At 33.6% G+C, this 24,474-nt stretch overlaps 1 long non-coding RNA gene across 1 annotated transcript in view; it reads left to right on the top strand.

Annotated features, from left to right (window-relative positions):
* LOC115894630 overlaps positions 1-24,474 on the top strand; it is a 72,038-nt gene that overhangs the window by 36,807 nt on the left and 10,757 nt on the right. The window contains exon 2 of the long non-coding RNA XR_004054776.1: positions 24,101-24,162. This is a non-coding gene — a long non-coding RNA (uncharacterized LOC115894630). The remainder of the gene's footprint in view (positions 1-24,100; positions 24,163-24,474) is intronic.

Below are 24,474 nucleotides of genomic sequence, written 5' to 3' on the forward strand. Positions count from 1 at the left end.
TACATAGTCTCCCTGCAGTGTCTTCTTGTCCTTTAATGCCTTTTTGCTATGTTAACTTGAATATTTGTGAAACATAAATATCACCAAAATAAATACCAAAGATAATCATTACCATGATTATTCTTCTCCATTAGCTATAGAAACCATTTGATATCAAGTTCAAATTAATTAGCCCTAAGAGTATAATGGGAGGGACTTTAACTTCTCCCTTTTACCTTTTCTTTCTTGTTATTTTCTTTGGCATGATTTACACTTTGGAACTCTAGTCACTCAAATGATTCATGCTGTGGCTTTCACACATGCTGCCTCCTGATTTTGTCCCTTCTTGCCTTCTCTCTATACCTAAACCCATGTTCTCTACCAGGTCAAGAATTACCTGGTAATTACAGGTCTTGACCTCAGGTCAAGAATTACCTTTCCTTGGAAAGCATCTTAGCCTTCCTTAAACCTCAGGCTGATAGTTGCTCTTCCATATAAATTTGTTCACAATTCACTCTAATATTTAGTAAATTATATTTATTGCTTGGTTCTCAATGCTTTGAAAGAGAGATTTCATATCGTTAACATTGGAGGCAGTTTCATGACCAAGAGAAAGATTATATGATGGAAGAACAAGTAAGCAAAATAAAACATATTGCATTGATTCGATATACGAATTGAATGTCTGCAAAGTACCAAGCTTAATGCAGGACTTGGGATCCCAGCAGTGATGAATTCAACATGTTCAGTGCTAGTTTCTTATCTATCTTCTGCATGACATTCTGTACTCTTTGAAAGCTGGAAGAGGCTTACCAATATTAAACCTATTGCCATTTAACAGATAAGTTTTGAGAAAGAATGAAAAAGTGAAATAATTTTTGCAGTTATATATCCAACTTGTAAAAAGTGCTGCTTTTGATATGCTCCACTTTTGGATTACACTCTTAAGTTTCCCCCACTGTAAGAGAAAAGATCTGTTACTAATCCTATAATCTGCTTTAGAGTTTTTTCAGGTATCTAAAATAGTCTTGCATCCATGTATCAGGGGCAGCTTCAATTATCTTTGGTCCTGTAAGACTGATATCCTTTTAATCAATTGAAATGGCTCTACAATTATCTAAAAATGAAAGGGTATAAGTTAAACGTGATTCTTAAATGTAGAAGCTAAGAGATTAGAAAACATTAGGCACACGTTTTCTGGGATTTAATAATGAGTCATCTATATTTATAAGCCAGTATGCTGTAACTTCAGTAGGGGAGTGATGTATACTTTTATTGTAGTGAATGGAATATAATAATCGCTAAATTATCACTTCCATACTTTTTAGGTTTTACACAGTTCTAAATATTTCAGATGAATAGCGTTCATTCATATGAAAGTTAGGATTTATAGAATTGTATTATACAAGTGTTATAAGAAATATAACATATGAGAGGGATACTAAAATAACAAAACAGTGTACATAAGATAAACAGCTGTTCTTCACCTTGGAAAATAATTTAAATATGTCAAATGCCACTTTCTTGGATATGTAATGCTAGATGATAAAACACAAATTTCTAATATTGGCAAATTTTTAAGGAATTTTGAGTAAGTTTGGTATACAAACTCTAAAAAATATTGTTTGATAGTTTGTTTTAACTTCACTTTGCTCAACATTTTTCTGATGCTCAACAGATAAAAGAGTGAAGTCATGATTATTCATGTACTAAATAAAGTGTGTTTAATTGCAAATTTTACTTACTGACCTCTCAAAACAATTGTGGTACTCAGTTGAACGCAATTTTCTTTCTAATTACCTGAATAAATTACTGTGTTCACTCTACATTGCTTTTTTATTTCACTTTGCCTATTGTTTGCTCTCAAACCTGACTGTCAGCATTCTGGAGATGCCTTTTATTTGAGGCATTTCATTTTCTTTGATGGTAATGAATAGTTTAAAGTGATTTTATTCTGTTCTCTTATAATTGATAAAATAGAAAATGACCATCACAATCTGGAGACCATTATTTATATATTTATGTATGTATGTATGTATGTATGTATGTATGTATTTATTTAAAGACACATCCATAAACACTGAAAGTAAGAATGAGAACAATTTATTTTTTATCCAGCACAAATTCATCTTCTTTCGGAAATTTAGAGTATAGGCACATGTATTTGTTTTATTAAATTAAAATATTTTAACATGTATTGAATACTTGTTAAGGAATTTAGCATAATTTTTTCTTAACAATACTCTATAATATTGTTCTTTTGAGATGTTATTGTCAGCTGAACCTATCTCCAAGCAACCTGATTCACTAGATAAGAAGTAATATTTTAGAGTAATATAAACCATTTCTCTTTTTTATTATATTTTATTTTATTTTTATTTATTTATTTATTTATTTATTTATTTATTTATTTATTTATTTTTATTATACTTTAAGTTCCAGGGTACATGTGCATAACGTGCACGTTTGTTATATATGTATATTTGTGCCATGTTGGTGTGCTGCACCCATCAACTCGTCAGCACCCATCAATTCATCATTTATATTATGTATAACTCCCCAATGCAATCCCTCCCCCCTCCCCCCTCCCCCCTCCCCATGATAGGCCCCGATGTGTGATGTTCCCCTTCCTGAGTCCAATTGATCTCATTGTTCAGTTCCCACCTATGAGTGAGAACATGCGGTGTTTGGTTTTCTGTTCTTGCGATAGTTTGCTGAGAATGATGGTTTCCAGGTGCATCCATGTCCCTACAAAGGACACAAACTCATCCTTTTTTATGGCTGCATAGTGTTCCATGGTGTATATGTGCCACATTTTCTTAATCCAGTCTATCACTGATGGACAGCTGGGTTGATTCCAAGTCTTTGCTATTATGAATAGTGCCACAATGAACATACATGTGCATGTGTCTTTATAGCAGCATGTTTTGTAATTCTTTGGGGATATACCCAGTAATGGGATGGCTGGGTCTTATGGTACTTCTAGTTCTAGATCCTTGAGGAATTGCCATACTGTTTTCCATAATGGTTGAACTAGTTTACAGTCCCACCAACAGGGTAAAAGTGTTCCTATTTCTCCACATCCTCTGAAGCACCTGTTGTTTCCTGACTTTTGAATGATTGCCATTCAAACTGGTGTGAGTTGGTATCTCATTGTGGTTTTGATTTGCATTTCTCTGATGGCCAGTGATGACGAGCATTTTTTCATGTGTCTGTTGGCTGTATGCATGTGTTCTTTTAAGAAATGTCTGTTCATATCGTTTGCTCACTTTTTGATAGGGTGGTTTGTTTTTTTCTTGTAAATTTGCTTAAGTTCTTTATAGGTTCTGGATATTAGCCCTTTGTCAGATGAGTAGATAGCATAAATTTTCTCCCATTCCATAGGTTGCCTGTTCACTCTGATGGTAGTTTCTTTTGCTGTGCAGAAGCTGTTTAGTTTAATTAGATCCCATTTGTCAATTTTGGCTTTTGTTGCCATTGGTTTTGGTGTTTTAGACTGAAGTCCTTGCCCATGCCTATGTCCTGAATGGTATTCCGTAGGTTTTCTTCTAGGGTTTTTATCGTATTAGATCTAATATTTAAGTATCTAATCCACCTTGAATTAATTTTCATATAAGGAGTAAGGAAAGGATTAAGTTTCAGCTTTCTACTTATGGCTAGCCAATTTTCCCAGAACCATTTATTAAATAGGGAATCCTTTCCCCATTTCTTGTTTTTCTCAGGTTTGTGAAAGATCAGATGGCTGTAGATGTGTGGTATTATTTCGGAGGACTCTGTTGTGTTCCATTGGTCTATATCTCTGTTTTGGTACCAGTACCATGCTGTTTTGGTTACTGTAGCCTTGTAGTATAGTTTGAAGTCAGGTAGCGTGATGCCTCCAGCTTTGTTCTTTTGACTTAGGATTGTCTTGGCAATGCGGGCTCTTTTTTGGTTCCATAGGAACTTTAAAGCAGTTTTTTTCCAATTCTGTGAGGAAAGTCATTGGTAGCTTGATGGGGATGGTATTGAATCTATAAATTACCTTGGGCAGTATGGCCATTTTCATGATATTGATTCTTCCTATCCATGAACATGGTATGTTCTTCCATTTGTTTGTGTCCTCTTTTATTTCACTGAGCAGTGGTTTATAGTTCTCCTTGAAGAGGTCCTTTACATCCCTTGTAAGTTGCATTCCTAGGTATTTTATTCTCTTTGAAGCAATTGTGAATGGAAGTTCATCCATGATTCAGCTTTCTGTTTGTCTGTTACTGGTGTATAAGAATGCTTGTGATTTTTGCACATTAATTTTGTATCCTGAGACTTTGCTGAAGTTGCTTATCAGCTTAAGGAGATTTTGGGCTGAGACAATGGGGTTTCCTTAATATACAATCATGTCATCTGCAAACAGGGACAATTTGAATTCTTCTTTTCCTAACTGGATACCCTTTATTTCTTTCTCTTGCCTGATTGCCCTAGCCAGAACTTCCAACACTATGTTGAATAGGAGTGGTGAGAGAGGACATCCCTGTCTTGTGCCAGTTTTCAAGGAGAATGCTTTCGGGTTTTGCTCATTCAGTATGATATTGGCTGTGGGTTTGTTATAAATAGTTCTTATTATTTTGAGATATGTTCCATCAATACCGAATTTTTTGAGAATTTTTAGCATGAAGGGCTGCTGAATTTTGTCAAAGGCCTTTTCTGCATCTATTGACATAATAATGTGATTTTTGTGTTTGGTTCTGTTTATATGCTGGATTACGTTTATTGATTTGCAAATGTTGAACCAGTCTTGTATCTCAGGGATGAAGCCCACTTGATCATGGTGGATAAACTTTGATATGCTGCTGGATTCAGTTTGCCAGTATTTTATTGAGGATTTTTGCATTGATGTTCATCAGGGATATTGATCTAAAATACTCTTTTTTTGTTGTGTCTCTGCTAGGCTTTAGTATCAGGGATGATGTTGGCCTCATAAAATGAGTTAGGGAGGATTCCCTCTTTTTCTATTGATTGGAATAGTTTCAGAAGGAATGGTACCAGCTCCTCCTTGTACCTCTGGTAGAATTCAGCTGTGAATCCATATAGTCCTGGACTTTTTTTGGTTGGTAGGCTATTAATTATTGCCTCAATTTCAGAGTCTGCTATTGGTCTATTCAAGGATTCAACTTCTTCCTGGTTTAGTCTTGGGAGAGTGTAAGTGCCCAGGAAATTATCCTTTTTTCTAGATTTTCTAGTTGATTTGCATAGAGGTGTTTATAGTATTCTCTGATGGTAGTTTGTATTTCTGTGGGGTCGGTGGTGATATCCTCTTTAACATTTTTTATTGAGCCTATTTGATTCTTCTCTCTTTTCTTCTTTGTTCGTCTTGCTAGCATTCTATCAATTTTGTCGATCTTTTCAAAAAGCCACCTCCTGGATTCATTGATTTTTTGGTGGGTTTTTTGTGTCTCTATCTCCTTCAGTTCTGCTCTGATCTTAGTTATTTCTTGCCTTCTGCTAGCTTTTGAATGTGTTTGCTCTTGCTTCTCTAGTTCCTTTAATTGTGATGTTAGAGTGTCAATTTTACATCTTTCCAACTTTCTCTGGTGGACATTTAATGCTATACATTTCCCACTACACACTGCTTTAAATGTGTCCCAGAGATTCTGGTATGTTGTATGTTTGTTCTCATTGGTTTCAAAGAACATCTTTATTTCTGCCTTCATTTCGTTATGTACCCAGTAATCATTCAGGAGCAGGTTGTTCAGTTTCCATGTAGTTGAACTGTTTTGATTGAGTTTCTTAGTCCTGAGTTCCAGTTTGATTGCACTGTGGTCTGAGAGACAGTTTGTTATAATTTCTGTTCTTGTATATTTGCTGAAGAGTGCTTTACTTCCAATTATGTGGTCAATTTTGGAATAAGTGCAATGTGCTGCTGAGAAGAATGTATATTCTGTTGATTTGGGGTGGAGAGTTTGGTAGATGTCTGTTAGGTCCGCTTGGTGCAGAGTTGAGTTCAATTCCTGGATATCTTTGTTAACTTTCCATCTCATTGATCTGTCTAATGTTGACAGTGGAGTGTTGAAGTCTCCCATTATTATTGTATGGAAGTGTAAGTCTCTGTGTAAGTCTCTAAGGACTTGCTTTATGAATCTGGGTGCTCCTGTATTGGGTGCATATATGTTTACGATAGTTAGCTCTTCCTGTTGAATTGATCCCTTTATCATTATGTAATGGCCTTCTTTGTCTCTTTTGATCTTTGATGGTTTAAAGTCTGTTTTATCAGAGACTAGGATTGCAACCCCTGCTTTTTCTTGTTCTCCATTTGCTTTGTAGATCTTCCTCCATCCCTTTATTTTGAGCCTATGTGTGTCTCTGCATATGGTTCTCCTGAATACAGCAAACTGATGGGTCTCGACTCTTTATCCAGTTTGCCAGTCTGTGTCTTTTAATTGGAGCATTTAGTCCATTTACATTTAAGGTTAATATTGTTATGTGTGAACTTGATCCTGTCATTATGATATTCACTGATTATTTTGCTCGTTAGTTGATGCAGTTTCTTCTTAGCATTGATGATCTTTACATTTTGGCATATTTTTGCAATGGCTAGTACCAGTTGTTCCTTTCCATGTTCAGTGCTTTCTTCAGGGTCTCTTGTAAGGCAGGCCTGGTGGTGACAAAAACTCTAAGCATTTGCTTATCTGTAAAGGATTTTATTTCTCCTTCACTTATGAAACTTAGTTTGGCTGGATATGAAATTCTGGATTGAAAATTCTTTTCTTTAAGAATGTTGAATATGGCCCCCACTCTCTTCTGGCTTGTAGAGTTTCTGCTGAGAGATCTGCTGTTAGTTTGATGGACTTCCCTTTGTGGGTAACCCGACCTTTCTCTCTGGCTGCCCTTAACAGTTTTTCCTTCATTTCAAGTTTGGTGAATCTGACAATTATGTGTCTTGGAGTTGCCCTTCTCAAGGAATATCATTGTGGTGTTCTCTGTGTTTCCTGAATTTGAATGTTGACCTGCCTTACTCGGTTGGGGAAGTTCTCCTGGATGATATCCTGGAGAGTATTTTCCAGCTTGGTTTGATTTTCCCCCTCACTTTCAGGCACCCCAATGAGATGTAGATTTGGTCTTTTTACATAATCCCATACTTCTTGCAGGCTTTGTTCGTTTCTTTTTCCTCTTTTTTCTTGAGAGTTCTCTTCTCGCTTCATTTCATTCATTTCATCCTCGATCACTAATACTCTTTCTTCCAGTTGATCAAGTCAGTTACTGAAGCTTGTGCATTTGTCACGTATTTCTCGTGTCATGGTTTTTAACTCTGTCAGTTCGTTTATGGCCTTCTCTGCATTGATTATTCTAGTTGTCCATTCTTCCATTCTTTTTTCAAGATTTTTAGTTTCTTTTCACTGGGTATGTAATTTCTTCTTTAGCTCTGAGAAATTTAATGGAGGAAGCCTTCTTCTCTCAACTCATCAAAGTCATTCTCCATCCAGCTTTGATCTGTTGCTGGCGATGAGCTGCATTCCTTTGGAGGGGGAGATGTGCTCTTATTTTTTCAATTTTCAGCTTTTCTGCCCTTCTTTTTCCCCATCTTTGTGGTTTTATTTGCCTTTGGTCTTTGATTATGGTTATGTACTGATGGGGTTTTGGTGTGGGTGTCCTTCCTGTTTGTTAGTTTTCTTCTAACACTCAGGACCCTCAACTGTAGGTCTGTTGGAGATTGCTTGAGGTCCACTCCAGACCCCGTTTGCCTGGTTATCAGCAGCAGAGGTTACAGAAGATAGAATATTGCTGAACTGTATGTGTAACTGTCTGATTCTTGCTTTGGAAGCTTTGTCTCAGGGGTGTACCCCGCCATGTGAGGTGTAGGGTGTCGTTCTGCTCCTAGTGGGGGATGTCTCCCAGTTAGGCTACTCAGAGGTCTGGGACCCACTTGAGCAGGCAGTCTGTCCATTCTCAGATCTCAACCTCCCTGTTGGAAGATCCACTGCTCTCTTCAAAGCTGTCAGACAGGGTCGTTTGCATCTGCAGAGGTTTCTACTGCTTTTTTTGTTTTGTTTGTTTGTTTGTTTTGTTTAGCTGTGCCCTGTCCCCAGAGGTGGAATCTGCAGAGACAGGCAGGCCTCCTTGAGCTACTGTGGGCTCCACCCAGTTTGAACTTCCCAGCAGCTTTGTTTACCTACTTAAGCCTCAGTAATGGTGGGCACCCCTCCCCAACCTTGCTGCTGCCTCTCCCTTAGATTGCAGACTGCTGTGCTAGCAATGAGGGAAGCTCCGTGGGCATGGGACCCTCCTGGCCATGTGTGGAATATAATCTCCTGGTGTGCCGTTTGCTAAGACCCTTGGTAAAGTGCAGTATTGGGGTGGTAATTACCCGAATTTCCAGGTGTTGTGTGTCTCTGTTCCCTGGTTAGGAAAATGATTTCCTTCCCCTTGGGCTTTCCAGGTGAGGCGATGCCTCCCCCTGCTTCAGTTCTAGCTGGTCGGGCTGCAGCAGCTGACTAGCACCGATTGTCTGGCACTCCCTAGTGAGATGAACCCGTTACCTCAGTTGAAACTGCAGAAATCACCCGTCTTCTGTTTCATTCACACTGGGAGCTGGAGACTGGAGTTGTTCCTATTAGGCCATCTTGCTTTGCCCCTTCAATATAAGCCATTTCCTAATGGTCTGCTAATAATTAGCTAACTGAAGAGAAGGGGAAATGAAAACAGGTTTCAGCATCTGAGTGTATATTTCTTACACAAAATACTTGTCATGATTGTCACATGTAGGAAAAAGGTTAAATTTATGGTGAATACGTTCATGTACTATGTAAAGTCAAAGTAATTTTTACTGGTCCGAATAAGTTGGTCATATAATATATATGTAGAGTAAACTGTTTTTCAATTTGGAGTATTACTAAACATTTTCACCCTAGCTGAGATGAAGCATATGTAAATATGTCTTCTGCATATTTTTGAAGATAGTTTTAGAAGAAAACGAAGAAACTATTGTCACATTCTCAATGAAAATAAATAAATGATTCATAGGCTTGCTTCTGATGTACAAAATGAGGCACCAAAATGTCTATAACCTGATTAGGGAAGAAAACAAATATCATACATAGGTAATAACATATTAAGACTCAACTTGTTCCTCATATGTGAACATTCAAGTAATACTTCAAGAGAATCCATTGCAATCATATGTGTCTAGTCACACACAACTATGTGGTGGAAAATTCTCGGGCTGAGAGAAGATGCAACCCTGAAGGAGGGTAGGAGAAAATAAGGAGCAGTTGATTTTATCAGCCAGTCAACAAATTTGATTCTTTTCTCATTTTAATGGTTTTTGTATTAAGAATGCTTATTTTTATGAATTATATGGGTAAAGTAAGTCAATTCTAATTTGGGTTGTTTTAACATGTCAGCTATCTTAATCTTCAGTTGCATCAGTCTTAAAAATTGTGATCCAATAACCTAGAAATGTTAATTCAAAAAAATCCATTATGCCATATAAACAACCCTATTCAGAGCAATTGACTGAAAAGAAAGGAAGAAAAGGAAAGAAATTGAAGTCAAAAACACACAAAACTCAGAAATGAGAAAAATTTATGGAAAATTATATTCACTATAGAGTTATTTATTTAAAAAAATATAGAAGCAATCAAGGTGCCCCAAAATAGGAAATACTAAGTAGAAAACATATGATACAACCATTACATAAAAATATATGCAAATTAAAAATACGTTCTGATTTAATGATATCTGACAGTTTTCAGAGTTTAGTGGTAAATTAAACATGGATAAATAAGGGGCAGAGTAAAATAAAACTGTAAGAAAGCATGGCTTTTTATTATTTTTTGCTTTTTAATAGATGTTTACATTTTAAATTATACCTATGTTAACAGAAGAGTTGTGAAGAAAGTACAGAAAGATCATATTTGCCCTATACCTAGTTCTTAGGGAGATAAGTCAGATAAAGATAAATAATATAGGAAAAAAACTGGTACAGAGAAAATCTACTTCTATATAGTGGGGAGTAAAAGTGCACATTTATCTCTGAAAGAGAGTGACTATTTTTAAATGCATTATTAGTATTTAAAATTTGGACTGTGGAAACTCACCTACTTAGAGACAGGGAATTTTATTTTATTTTATTTTATTGTATTGTATTGTATTGTATTGTATTGTATTGTATTGTATTGTATTGTATTGTATTGTATTATTATTTTTTGAAACAGTCTCCCTCTGTCACCCAGGCTGGAGTGCCATGGCATGATCTCAGCTCACTGCAACCACTGCCTCCTGGGTTCAAGCGTTCTCCTGCTTCAGTCTCTCAAGTAGCTGGGATTACAGGAGGATGCCACAACACTGGGCTAATGTTTGTGCTTTTTAATAAAGACGGAGTTTCATCATGTTGGCCAGGCTGTTCTCAAACTCCTGGCCTCAAGTGATAAGCCCACCTGGGCCTCCCAAAGTGCTAGGATTACAGACATAAACCACCATGCTCAGCAGATAATTTTTTATAAACAATAGAATCCCCTTTATAGTCCAAATTTTGTTGGAAATAATTTTAGCAGTCAAATTTCAGTGTGTTGCCATAATCACAGTACCCCAAAATATATTGTCCTTATCCCTCACCATATAATTAAGTGTATACAAGCTGTTAATTAGACAAATGTCATCATATTTTTCCCTTTTTACATTTAAAACATAGATTTCAAAATAATTCATATGATCAAAGTAGGATATATGAATTTATTTCCTATATTATTTTCAGATTTATCTTTTATCTCCATCTCCCATTTTTTTTCTCCTCTCACATGAAAACTTTGTCATCATGCAATTATGTAGTAAAAAATTGACGTTTAGGATATATCACAGAAGATCAGGAAAAATGAATACATGGTTTAAGTGTTTTGTTTTCTTTTTCCATTTCTTAATTTGATATACTCTGTGTGTTTATAGCCTCTATTGTAATGTTTGATAGCACATCACCATGTCCCTATGGTAAAATTAAACAAAACACAGTAACTGAAGGTATAATTCTGTTTAATCACTGCAATAGATGTTTGCTGTATACTTAATAGGTACTCTCAGTTATTCTAAATCCTGATATAAAGGTAAATAAAACATTGTTTCTAACATAGAGGGCGTCACAGCCTAAAGGGGAAATGAAATAGGATTGTACTTCTTCCTGACATTTTCATTCATCTTATCTTCATTATGGGAGCCCTTGATAACTCCCTGCAGTGTGTTTGTTCTTAGAAGTAATCCAGAGGTGAATTAGAAGGCATTTAACTAGCTAAAGGCTCATATTCTGTTGCTCCTTATGATATCATTCTTGCTATTAGTCAGAATTGAACCTAGCAGTCCAATTTTAGCGACTGAGCTCACACTTTGCTCCCGGATTCTACCCCTAATGTATCTCAGCTGTTGACCGGGAGCTCTAACTTGACATTATTTAATGAATTCTATGCTTGATAACCTCCTTTTACCCCAGACTCCTACAAAAGATGTTCTAACCTTTCCCTTACTGGTATGCTAGAACTTTGCTTCCTTACCTTGCCCTGTTGCTGGGAGCCTACTTAAACTTACTGATCTCCCAATTAGGAGCCACTTTCCTGCCAACCAGGGGCCTCAGGGAAGAATGCTTGTCTTTCTTACTATTCTTTGTAGCACTGAAATTTAGTATAGGTCCTAGAAAAGCATAACGGTCCAAAGTTTTTTATTAAATTGTTAACACAAACTAAACCTTGCAATTATTCATTTTTGTCTTTTCCCTCATTGTGCTGTCTGTCCAGACCTCAGAAGCATATTGTTACATGCTGACAAGTATACTTCCTATCACATACTTGTTTTCATTTTCTATACTTTATCTTCTTCCAGGTTTTTCTGGTTTCTCTATCTACATAATATATGTCATTTTTACCTCTTTGCAACTCTCAACTTGTTATCCTTCTATAAACACCTGAATGTCTCTCATTCATGTTATAGCTTCACCAGGGAATTACATAAGCACAATATTATGATGCTAATAATTCCAGGAAGAATGGATATTTTAGAACAGCATAATGTGTGATAATTATTCCTGAAGAGGTCAGAGAAGATATCATATAAAAGATGTTTTGAAAGCTTGAGAGGGCATTTTCCAGTTGGATAGCAGAAGGATAGTTAACTTTGCGCTAAAGAAAAGCTCTCAGACACATGTGAAAAAGGACTATGATCAGGTTACAATAATTATTTTTGTATAGTTACAATGTGGAAATAATTCTGGAGAGTGTGAGGAGTTGGAACTGTGTATTAGGCTAAGACTGTGAAGAACTTGTTGTAAAATGAAAACAGATTTGAACTTTGTCCTTTGGTAAATGCTTTTATTATGAGAGATTAAAAGGATCAAATCTGTGTTTTAGAAATATGTTGCTCATGTTTCTGTGATACTAGATCTGAGAAAAAAGAGCAAAGAGTCACTAATGCCACTTAGACAGGGACACTGACAAAGAGCAAAATACGATGCCGTGGGCCTCAATTAAATTATGTTCCAAATAATATGACACAAATAATATTTATTTTTATGTGGAAAGTATATAAAAGAAAGGAGTGAAATATTCTTTCACCAATTTATTCAACAATGAGTTGAATTTACCAAGCAAAGTGCTATAGATGGTGTATTAGTCTGTCCTCATGCTGCTAATAAAGACATACTTGAAACTGGGTAATTTATAAAGAAAAAGAGGTTTAATGGACTCAGTTCCACATGGCTGGAGAGTCCTCATAATCATGATGGAAGATTAAGGAAGAGCAAAAACATATCTTACATGGTGCCAGAAAGAAGAAGTGCAGAGCAAAAGGAGTTCAAAGCCCCTTATAAAACCATCAGGTCTCATGAGAACTCACTCACTATCAAGAGAACAGGATGGGGGAAACCGTCCCATGATTCAATTATCTCCACCTGGTCTGTGTCACAACATGTGGGGATTATGGGAACCACAATTCAAGATGAGATTTGGGTGAGGACATGGGCAAGTCATATCAGATGGCTAGAGCAACAAAGAAAACCGGTAACAACCCTTGATCAGAAGGTACTTCATTTTTGGTAGAGGAGACAGGCGTTAAACAGATATGGAAAAAATATATAATCTGGAAAATGATGATAGGTCTGTGAAGAAAATTAGGCAAGAAAGGAGATGGAGACAAAAGAATACTAGGAATTTTAAATATGAGGACTTGAAGTTGAGAGAGAGTCATGCATAAACCTGGGGAAGAGTATTCCAGCTAGTGGGAAAAGTAAATAAAAAGTTATTATTTAGATGGAGCAGAGTGGATGAGGATGAGTGTAGAGAGAAATAAGTCAGAGAGTAGAGAGATCTACATGCAGTATTGTCTTTAATTTACTTGCAGAATCAGAAGTAAATCCTGACTCTGTGAGTAGACTGTGGGTTGGATTTTGGAAAGATTTTAGTTTCCTGAGTAAAATATCAGAGAAACATCCATTAAGTCAATGAAGGTATGACTTCAGCCCTGTAGGCAGATTGGAGATATAGAATAAGAGGATCCATCTAACAAGTTTGAAAAACATTCTTCCAAAAATTAAAAAGCAAAGGCTGAGTCAACATCAAAGAATTTTCAATAGAAGATTGTGAATGACATGAATGAGATTGAAAATGATTCAGAGAAGTCACTTAGGTAAAAACTGAGAGAAGGTCATTGTATTTGGCAATTAACAAGTTTTTAGTGACTTACATAGGAGCTCTTTCGGTAGATTAATAAAAGGAGAGACAGATCACAATGGCCTGTGGAATATGTGAAAGTGAGGACAATGAAGGAAGGTTAGTATTGAGGATTTTGGTGGTAAATGGATAAAGAAAGCAAAAGTTTATTTGCTCATTTTAAAAACACACTTTATTACAAAAAGAGTTCTGTGTAACTTTGGAATTCTTAATTTCTGTGTATTATTTCTATCCAATGTAATACAGGAAACTTCAAAGAACCTATAAATTTCCTATACTGTGCTGAAATTAATGGAGTGATTTGAGTATGAAGTACAGTCTAGCAATCCAGCATAGTATGAAAAATATGTAATCTCAAATTAAAAGACCTGGATTTCAGGGCTGATTTTGGCAAATAGTACTGCATAGGGATGTTAAACTTATTTGACCTTTAGTATTCTTAACATGAAGTTATGATACTAGTAATATCTACCCGAAAAGTCTATTACAAATATTAGATTCATGAATATATGTTTTTTATAAAGGCATTTAAACATACACAGGGTGGTTCCTGTTATGATTAGCAACAGTAGATTTTACAGATTGAAACTGGTGATGCCGATTTTAAAGAGTGACACTTTTGCTCCCTATGATTTCAGGCAAGTCATACTTTCTAAATCTAAAAAATACTGTCTGTGAGGAGGTTTTGAAAACATAAGCATCAATCAACCTAAAAGTTTAAAACTTTCTCCCATCTTTCAGGTTATTATTTTTAAGTTTTGTAAGTGATTTTTATTTTGCATTAGATCTTGTACAGAAAAGTGTTCACAATTTATATTTTATATGTTTTTGTTGCAATGATATTTTATTTAATTAGATTTCACCTGTAACTATTATTCATTATAGCAGATTACATATATATATCTTCTGATTCCAGAGAAATATTTTCAATAGTTTTGAAATAGCCTTGGTTGCAAATAGAGCACCTTTGATTTTCTTCATAAAATCATCTTTCATAATCTTTGGATTGAACACCTTATATCACTTTCATATTGCTCTTTGAAACTCTATTTCTGATCCCTTTAACATCAAATAGAGAAAGAAACATACTAGAGCACCATCACAGTACAGCCCTTTAGAGATTCCAGAATAAGGCCCATGACACAGTATGTTAACCTATGACCCATTTGGATACTTTAGCTTATTTGACCCCTGCTTGACAAGAAGAGGTCAGATTCATATTGTTAATATTCCTAAGCGTGTGTATATTTGACACTCTCCATTTCCCTTTAAGACCAGAATAGAGTTCAAATGCACTCACCTTTTCAATAAAGCATCACTAGTATTGTCTGCACATACACTTGGTATTCAGAATATGCAGATCTTTTTGAAGTAAAATCAAGAAAATACTTCTCGTATATATTTTGCCAAAGATTTAAAATGTTTTGTGCACTAAGCTGCTCTTATCAAAAGTTTATGTGAAGAAAATGAATGCTCCAGAAGACATATCTTAACCTAAAGAATATAGAAAGTAACAGCTATGCAAACAATTTTGGTAGATAATAATTTTAGGTCCTCAGATGTTCAGAACTAAATTTTGGATTTTATCATTAATAAAATGAGTCCTCTGTAGGATTTCTTCTTCCTCTTATATCCTTAGTGTCTAATTTTTGACAATATATTATGGATAGACTAGTATATATTTATAAAGCATGGAATTTTACATTGTAGAACTCTGAATTTGAATGCACTTTAGAATTGAGCAAGTTACTTAACCAAGTGTGATCCATTTCCTTTTTCTATAAAATGGAAGAATGTGTGTATCACAAAGTTTTCTCTTCCTTGTTTTATTCTATTTTGCTAATTAAATAAAAAAAGTGTATACATTGCTTGATACAAAATAGAGCTTCAGTCAACAATTGGCTTTTTTTTTTTTTTTTTTTTAGTATGTTTGGTGATTTTATATAATTGTTAATATAAATTGCCTAAAATTATTTTATGTGAGCAGGTATGATATTAACAAATGTGTATTTGATACCAAAATCTGCTCAATAACAGGATGAAGGCAAAGAATATGGGGAAAATTGGCCATGATAACAAACATACTCTCTCATAAGTAAACTACTACACAGGCATTGATATTCTATTACTTTTGCTTTTTGTTGTTAACTTGATCTTTGTCAGTTTTAATTCTATTTTGGGTGACTTTCTATAGGTAAGGATGTAGTGATAACAAATCATAATACATTTGAAATACAATCAGGAACTGCAATAATAATGTTTTGATTAATGACAGACCTCATATGCAATGGTGGTCCCATAAGATTTTAGTGAAGTTGAAAAATTCCTGTTGCCTAGTGATATCTTGATGATTCTGACCCTGTGTAGGCCTAGGCTAATGTGTGCATTTGTGCCTTCATTTTTAACAAAATTTTTAAAATGTAAAAAAAAAAGGAAAAACAGCAAGAATAAAAGCTTATAGGATAAGAATATAGAGAAAATATTTTTTACATATGTAAATGTGTTTTTGTTTCAAGTTAAATGTTATTACAGAAAAGTAAAAAGATTTACATAGGAAAAAGTGTATTACGTATAAAACCTACAGTAAGCTAGTATTAATTATTAAAAAAAACCTGAAAAATGTCTTATGAATTTAGCATAGTCTAAGTGTACAGTCTTTATAAAGAATATGGTAATGTACAGCTATCTCCTAGACCTCCACATTCACTCACTCACTGACTTATCCAGAACAACTGCCAATGTTGTAACCTTCATTCAGTAATTGTTCTATTTAGATGTGCCAATTTTTATCTTCTATACCAAAATTTTACTATTACTTTTCTATCTTTAGATATATTTATGTATATAAATATTTAAACTTGTGTTACAGTTTCCTACCGTATTCAGTACAGTAACATGCTATATGGGTATGTAGCCTAGGAGCAGGAGGTTATACCATGTAGCCTGGGTGTGTAGTAGGTTATACTACTTAAGTACACTCAATGGAGTTCACACAAGAACAGATTTGCCTAATGATGCATTTCTCAGAACATATTCCTGTTAAGTGGTGCATGACGGTAATAAATATCAATACTGTGAACTGCTTTGAGAATATATAGTTATTTCATGGTTAGTTATGAAAGTATTTCATTGTTTTTTATGAACATGTTTTTCACTGAGAATGATTGTCAACTAAACAATGTTTTATTGGAGTTTGTCTATTGACAAGGTTTTATTGCAGTTTTTATATTGTCAACATCATCTAGCTTTGCAAACCATCATGTTCAAAAACCTTAAATCAATGTGTTTGTCATCACATACATTTGATACCAAGAAGTCATTTCTTAAAATGAAAGAGTTTGGAAGCTCAGGTTATCTCAGAAGTTGAAAGATATACACAGAGGCAAGGATACTAGATTCTAAAACTTAACTTCTAAATGTTCATCATTACCTCAAATAACACCACGTGTTACAGGAAATATCAAATTTTTATCAAATAAATAATTGTTCCCAAAATAAAATATGGAAAAAGAATAAGATATGTACTGTGATGATCATTAAAATCAATACATTATATCACAATTTTTATTATACAAAGGTAAGAAAAATCTAATAAAATCTTCAAAAGTATCTGAAGATTAATTATGGTTAACTATTACATACTCCATTCAATAAGTATGTATTGGTGTTGTTCAGTTTGTACCAGATATTGTTGAGGTTCTGAAGATCTAGCAAATCTTGTAGACCTATAGAATTAAACTGTTAACCGATGTCCCAAGTAACACTGAAATAAATGAGAAACTGAAAAGCATGCAGGTTTTGAAGAAATTTTCCCAGTGTAAACTCAACTTTTCTTTTCAAGTATGATTCTTTATATTTTGTGATTTTATAGTTTTGCTAAGATTATTAAGAATTCAGTAATCAAAATATTTACACATTCTGCACTGACCAAACGTCTTCTTGTGTTGATTTTAGTTTCAGCAGTATGTGTTCACATTTAGTACAAGCTGCTATGAGAATGATTTTTGAATGATCACCATTTGCTTTTAATTATGTGAAAACATTTTGGCAGTTCTATGATATGTATAACTCAGAAATGTAATTTCAACCTCACACATAACCAGAAACCTAAGTAAAATATAAATTATTGGGTAAAATTTCTATTTTACTAATAAAAATTAAAATGATCTTTTGTTACACACATGCACACACAACACGTAAACTAAACTATTTATAGAGGACTGTAAGCAACACATTGCATGGTCTCATTTCTCAAATGTGACATGCACTGGAGTTCTATTTGAGAAGCTTTATTACTACTGGCTGTCTTCCAGATATATGTCTATTCTTGGTTTTATTTGGAGAGGTATTTATATGCTTCTTTGGAGGTTTTTCAAAAGTGCATAGCTAAGAGATGTGTGAATTTTTCCTTTTTTTATTTGTTTTGTTTATATATTAGGATATCATCTAGTTATAAACTTGTCATTGGCAACTGTTTATAACATGTTTTTTCTAACCGAAAAAAATACAGACTTCCATTCTTTCTGTCACAATTAATTTATGATGCAGTAAATAGGTTAGTAAGGTCTAGAAAAGATTTTAGAAAGACAAGGGAGAACAAGTACTGAACAGATATAAAGTTCTCCCTGTAGAGAAGGATTTGTAGAAATGGCCCTGTGTGGTCACTGGATGGCTGTATAAGTTGTCATGTTGTGCAACCATCTCTCTCTCTCTCTGTCTCTCTCCTTCTCTCTCATAAAATGGAGCTTTTGTGTCTTTTTAATACACACACACAGACACACAGATGATCAAAAGGAAATTTGAACTGATATAATATTTAATCTTAAAAGTAAAAATTTTCAGCTCCCTATTTCTCAAATAATTTTCCCAGCATTTCTCCTATTTGGATGATTTTGGTCACTAGTATATGTAAAAGAAAAATTATATTTTAAAAGACCTTCATAAATAGTACTTTTTCAGTTGTATAGTGATGTTACTTTTTAAAGTATATCTTTAATACGTAACTATCTTTTAAAATTATTTTGTTTTATCTAACAAATTTTCTCCAAACAAATTTACTGGCATCTTTTCACTTGGAGTTGACATTGTAGCTATACTCATGATGTCCCCAGTGACTTTCATTGATTTAGTTCAGTTTTCTGTTTGGAATGTAATATCTTACAGCCTTGCATTGACATCTTCTGGGGAATTTTGTGATGGCAGAAAGTCCTATTATAGTGAATAGCATAGATGCATACTTATCTTCTATTGTTTATATACTATCTCTTAGCTTACTCAATAACATTATTTAACATATGTATCTGAGGTATGTATACTATATAATTTAAAAAAATAATATTAAGCTTTTATTGATCTATGCAGCTGAGTGAGAGGCAATCTTTCTAGATAAATTGTACTTTGGGATCCCAACATTATTATAATTTTGAGCAGCAAATGAAAATTTCTATTTCATGAGTTAACTCTAAAAGTAAGTCTTCAAGATAATTTTAGCAGTACTACTCTGTGTGTATGTTTATTGCTTTTCTTTTTTAAAAGTAGTTATACATTAATATATATTTCCTTAGTACTTTTGCATTCATCATACATGAAACACAACAGTTAAAATGTGAAAATTTTCTATAGAATATAATTCACTAACAATGATGTATTATCATATTTATCTTAAAAATATGTATTAGTGATATAATTTAAAGAACAGCTAATATATCAAAATTGCAATATTGTCAGCCTGTTTGTAGGCACAGATTTTAAGTTATTTGCTCAGTCCTAACAAGAGAACTTCAGCAAAATTTTTGTCTTATCATAGCTGGCTATGGAATAAGACACATAATGGGATATTTTGTGACTATAAAATACATTCAAACTAAGTGAACATCTCTGTATAAAACTTTTAATCTTGATCTTACTAGAAATATTTTCTACTAAACTAGCTATTTTTATGAAAGTACTGAATACACTATCTTCTTGAAATAATAACATCTACTTCTGTAAATTATCTTTAAAAATTTATTTTTAAATATTGAGTATGCTGAAATTAAAATAAATTGTTTAAATGATTAAATATAAACAATAGTAATAATATAAACATTCCATACAGTTTTTCAGAAAATTTTATTTCAATGATGGCATGCTCACCTTATACATTTACTTAAGCTCTCTTAATCTATCATAAACATTATGATTATGAGATACTGTTACAATGTATCTCATCAAATCCTCAATAAAACATAAGGTTATTTTGTGTGGCAAAAACTTCTTTTTAAAAAAATATACACTATTACACTTCTTAAGGTGAAAGTATGAATTAGTTCTTTTTTGAACGTCTTCTGCCAATAGGCATTTCTGTGACAGTTTATTGGTTATCATCTCAGTACAATTTCACCTATTCAAGGTGTTAATTAGGGGATACTTATTCTATGAGCTAGCCACATTTTTGCTTTCAATTTAAATTAAAACATGTTTCCAGAATAGCTTCATAGGCATTATTGTATATCTGACTAATATGAGTCATTGTTAACTACATTATAAATCTTATTTATGGCCATATCCTTGGTAAAATAATATTGATTCCATGTAATAGTGCAAATTACAAATATAAACAGAAATAATTACACTCTTATACAGTAAGTAAATTACATCTGGATCATAAAATTGTCGTTAACTACATATACCTTTTCCATGAATGACAATATAATTTTTCTTGGTATTTAGTATATGTAATAGGAGAATCTTAATCTCTTAGTTACCAAATACATAAGGTATATTTTGTATCTATCAGCAAGTGGGATTTAATAAAGTGCATTAAAACAAACTGATAATATAAAGTAGAATATGGTGGGACAATAGAGTGGTCCTGGGAAGCTGTTGCCTTGCAATTGGAAAAAATAAATTGATATTATTAGAATAAATGCAATGGGAAAGATGGGCTTCTGTAAGACTAAATTCATTAGAGGAAAAAAATAATAAGAAAAAAATGATAATGTGGCAAGAATTGTATGTTTCTTATCCCATGGGAGTTAAGAAGAGAGTGAATATTTTATTTTTGCTGGAGCAGAGGGAGATGATCCTAAAAAGAGAGTATAATATATTATAAACTGTTGATTAATCTGTCAATGCCAAGATATGGTACTTGGCTATTTTTTTTTTTTTTTATTATACTTTAAGTTCTAGGGTACATGTGCATAATGTGCAGGTTTGTTACATATGTATATTTGTGCCATGTTGGTGTGCTGCACCCATCAACTCGTCAGCACCCATCAATTCATCATTTATATCATGTATAACTCCCCAATGCAATTCCTCCCCCCTCCCCCCTCCCCATGATAGGCCTCAGTGTGTGATATTCCCCTTCCCGAGTCCAAGTGATCTCATTTTTCAGTTCCCACCTATGAGTGAGAACATGCGGTGTTTGGTTTTCTCTTCTTGTGATAGTTTGCTAAGAATGATGGTTTCCAGCTGCATCCATGTCCCTACAAAGGACGCAAACTCATCCTTTTTTATGGCTGCATAGTATTCCATGGTGTATATGTGCCACATTTTCTTAATCCAGTCTGTCACAGATGGACATTTGGGTTGATTCCAAGTCCTTGCTATTGTGAATAGTGCCGCAATAAACATACGTGTGCATGTGTCTTTGTAGTAGAATAATTTATAATCCTTTGGGTATATACCCAGTAGTGGGATGGCTGGGTCATATGGTACATGTAGTTCTAGATCCTTGAGGAATTGCCATACTGTTTTCCATAATGGTTGAACTAGTTTACAATCCCACCAACAGTGTAAAAGTGTTCCTATTTCTCCACATCCTCTCCAACAACTGTTGTTTCCTGATTTTTTAATGATTGCCATTCTAACTGGTGTGAGATGGTATCTCATTGTGGTTTTGATTTGCATTTCTCTGATGGCGAGTGATGATGAGCATTTTTTCATGTGTCTGTTGGCTGTATGAATGTCTTCTTTTGAGAAATGTCTGTTCATATCCTTTGCCCACTTTTTGATGGGGTTGTTTGTTTTTTTCTTGTATATTTGTTTGAGTTCTTTGTAGATTCTGGATATTAGCCCTTTGTCAGATGAGTAGATTGCAAAAATTTTCTCCCATTCTGTAGGTTGCCTGTTCACTCTGATGGTAGTTTCTTTTGCTGTGCAGAAGCTCTTTAGTTTAATTAGATCCCATTTGTCAATTTTGGCTTTTGCTGCCGTTGCTTTTGGTGTTTTAGACATGAAGTCCTTGCCCATGCCTATGTCCTGAATGGTACTACCTAGATTTTCTTCTAGGGTTTTTAAGGTATTAGGTCTAACATTTAAGTCTCTAATCCATCTTGAATTAATCTTCGTATAAGGAGTAAGGAAAGGATCCAGTTTCAGCTTTCTACTTATGGCTAGCCAATTTCCCCAACACCATTTATTAAATAGGGAATCCTATTTTTTTGCTTGCAGAAAAAGTAGACCCTTCGGAATTAGCTTTCCTGTGTTTCATTTTTTTCTCCTTTTATCATTTCATTGATTATTACTTTTACTAATTATACTCCTTATCTGGTCTCTTCAAAATCAAGTTGGAGCTTCATATATGAATCTATATCATTCAGGAAAAGAAGCTGGCAAAAAAAATTAAAAATAAAGGAAGAAACACATGATGGGAGTCTGAACATTAAAACTCTCTTGATGGATTATAAATAGCGATATAGATTTAGAGAACCAAGTTGTTAAAATTTCATAAGGTTACTTATAAATTATTATTATTAAGCCTGAACAACTGTTTATATGATAAATACTGTCTTAATTAGGATTTTTTTCTTAATCTCAAATAGACAAAAAGGTAGGAATTCCTTTAGGATTAATAGAATTTTATTTCAAATTGAAACGAAAAAAACTCTGATTTAAATTTTGCTTGAGGTTATTTATATTGTATATAGTCTTATTTCTCCAAGGCGTTAGAATATAATTAGAGTACATTAAAATATTAGTAAATTTTATGGTCATAATTTTGATCGTCAATAACTTCACAATGGTAAATCATTTAAAGCCTTGAGATATTTACGTCAGCATACTCTTATTCACAATTTCCAAAATAAAATGAGTTATATAACTTATGTATCACATACATGTTAATAAAATTAGTCTCTTTTTCTACCAAATTTTCATATCTTGAGATTTGCTGATTATAAAATTAAGCAGAGAGCTTCAGTAGAGGCTCAAATGAACTCTAAAACATTTAAACTATCAATGTCAAAAATTATTTAGGAAAGTTAAAAAAATACAGTTATTGTTTATTTTTTCTCAATTTCCTACAATGAGCAATTGCTGTTTTTAATAACAAAAATAATCAACTAAACTTTAAAAGACTTAATTTTGTCATAATGTGAGAAATAGCAAATAATATTATTTTATAATTAAATGAGAAGATGTAGGTAAGTACAAGATGAACTGCAACTGAAAGATGAAAGATTTTTAACATATGGGTTTAGGAAATATTTTAATAAATCGTATTTTAATTCCTGTTTCTGTATATATTCTGTACTCTGTTCCTCCTGTCTGAAATATATTTCTTTTTTATTTCTGCTGAGACTTCAGATTTTTCCATGCCATGCCGATCTTCTTCCTCCCCTGAGACATAGCCTCAATTGATTTTACTCCATTCTAACAAAAACCTATCTCTCCTTAAAAAATAAGAAATTTTATCATTAATGACAACATGGATGGAATGTGAGGACACCATGCTAAGTAAAATAAGCCAGGCACAGAAAGAGAAATAATGCGTGATCTTACCTTATATATGGAATCTGAAATGGTTTATCTCTTGGAAAGGGAGTAGGAAGACAGTCTGGGTTTGGGAGGAAGGCCTGAAAAGTGTTGGGGATAAGGGAGATATTAATCACAAGATACATAGTTTCAGTTAGACTGAAAAAAATAAATTTTAGTGATCTATTGCACTGCATGGTAACCACAGTTAATACTAATGTATCTTTCAAATTTGTTAAAATAATATTTTTAATGATGTGACTATAAAAATAGTTAAGTTGATGAAGTGATGGATATGCTAATTAGCTTGATTGAATCTTCATATATATAGATAGATAGATAGATCAAAACAAGACATTTTACCCCACAAGTATACATAATTAAATTAAATTAAAATGATTCATCTCAAGTTTCACGTGCAAAGTCTATGTTCAAATTTTACTTCCAAAACTATGTTTCTCTTTGCTTAGAAATTTCGTGGTTTCTATAGTGCTTTCTAAAGCAAAAACGCAGAAACAAAATTCAAATGCTAGAGATGAGTGTTTACTGGCACTACTTGAAAGAGAATAATTGATATGCCAGCTAATATAGTCAAGTGACAGAAAAGAAAATAACATTCTAAAACAAGTGGTCTATATATTTAAGCCTTTCTATTACTAACTCATAAATACAGGATATTTTAATGCTGATATATTTATTAATTCATACAGATTCACAGTTTTTGAAAGGACCATGGCCTAATTGGATCATGAGCAAACTGAAACATTACAGGGTAAATATTATTGTAATTAGGATTATAGAAAAACACTGTGATGTGTCTCCCAACTTAGGGAAATCAGTGAAGGTTTTCTTGAAGAAAAGTGTTATGAACCATTAGAATATTTGGGTAAAAGGACCAGATTGCCAGTACAGCCAGCTGCTGCAATATGAAGGTGTGTTTTATGTGCCTTACTGATTTGCTCTTTTAAAAGTGGATAATGATCTTGAGATTTTTTTTAAACAAAGAAATTGAATGCTAGGTTTTGAAGAGCTCTCTGGCAGCACTATAGAGATTGGATTGAGTTTGAAGGTACATTAGATTCAT

This window comes from Rhinopithecus roxellana, chromosome 18, assembly GCF_007565055.1.
Source record: "Rhinopithecus roxellana isolate Shanxi Qingling chromosome 18, ASM756505v1, whole genome shotgun sequence".
NCBI classification, from domain to species: domain Eukaryota; kingdom Metazoa; phylum Chordata; class Mammalia; order Primates; family Cercopithecidae; genus Rhinopithecus; species Rhinopithecus roxellana.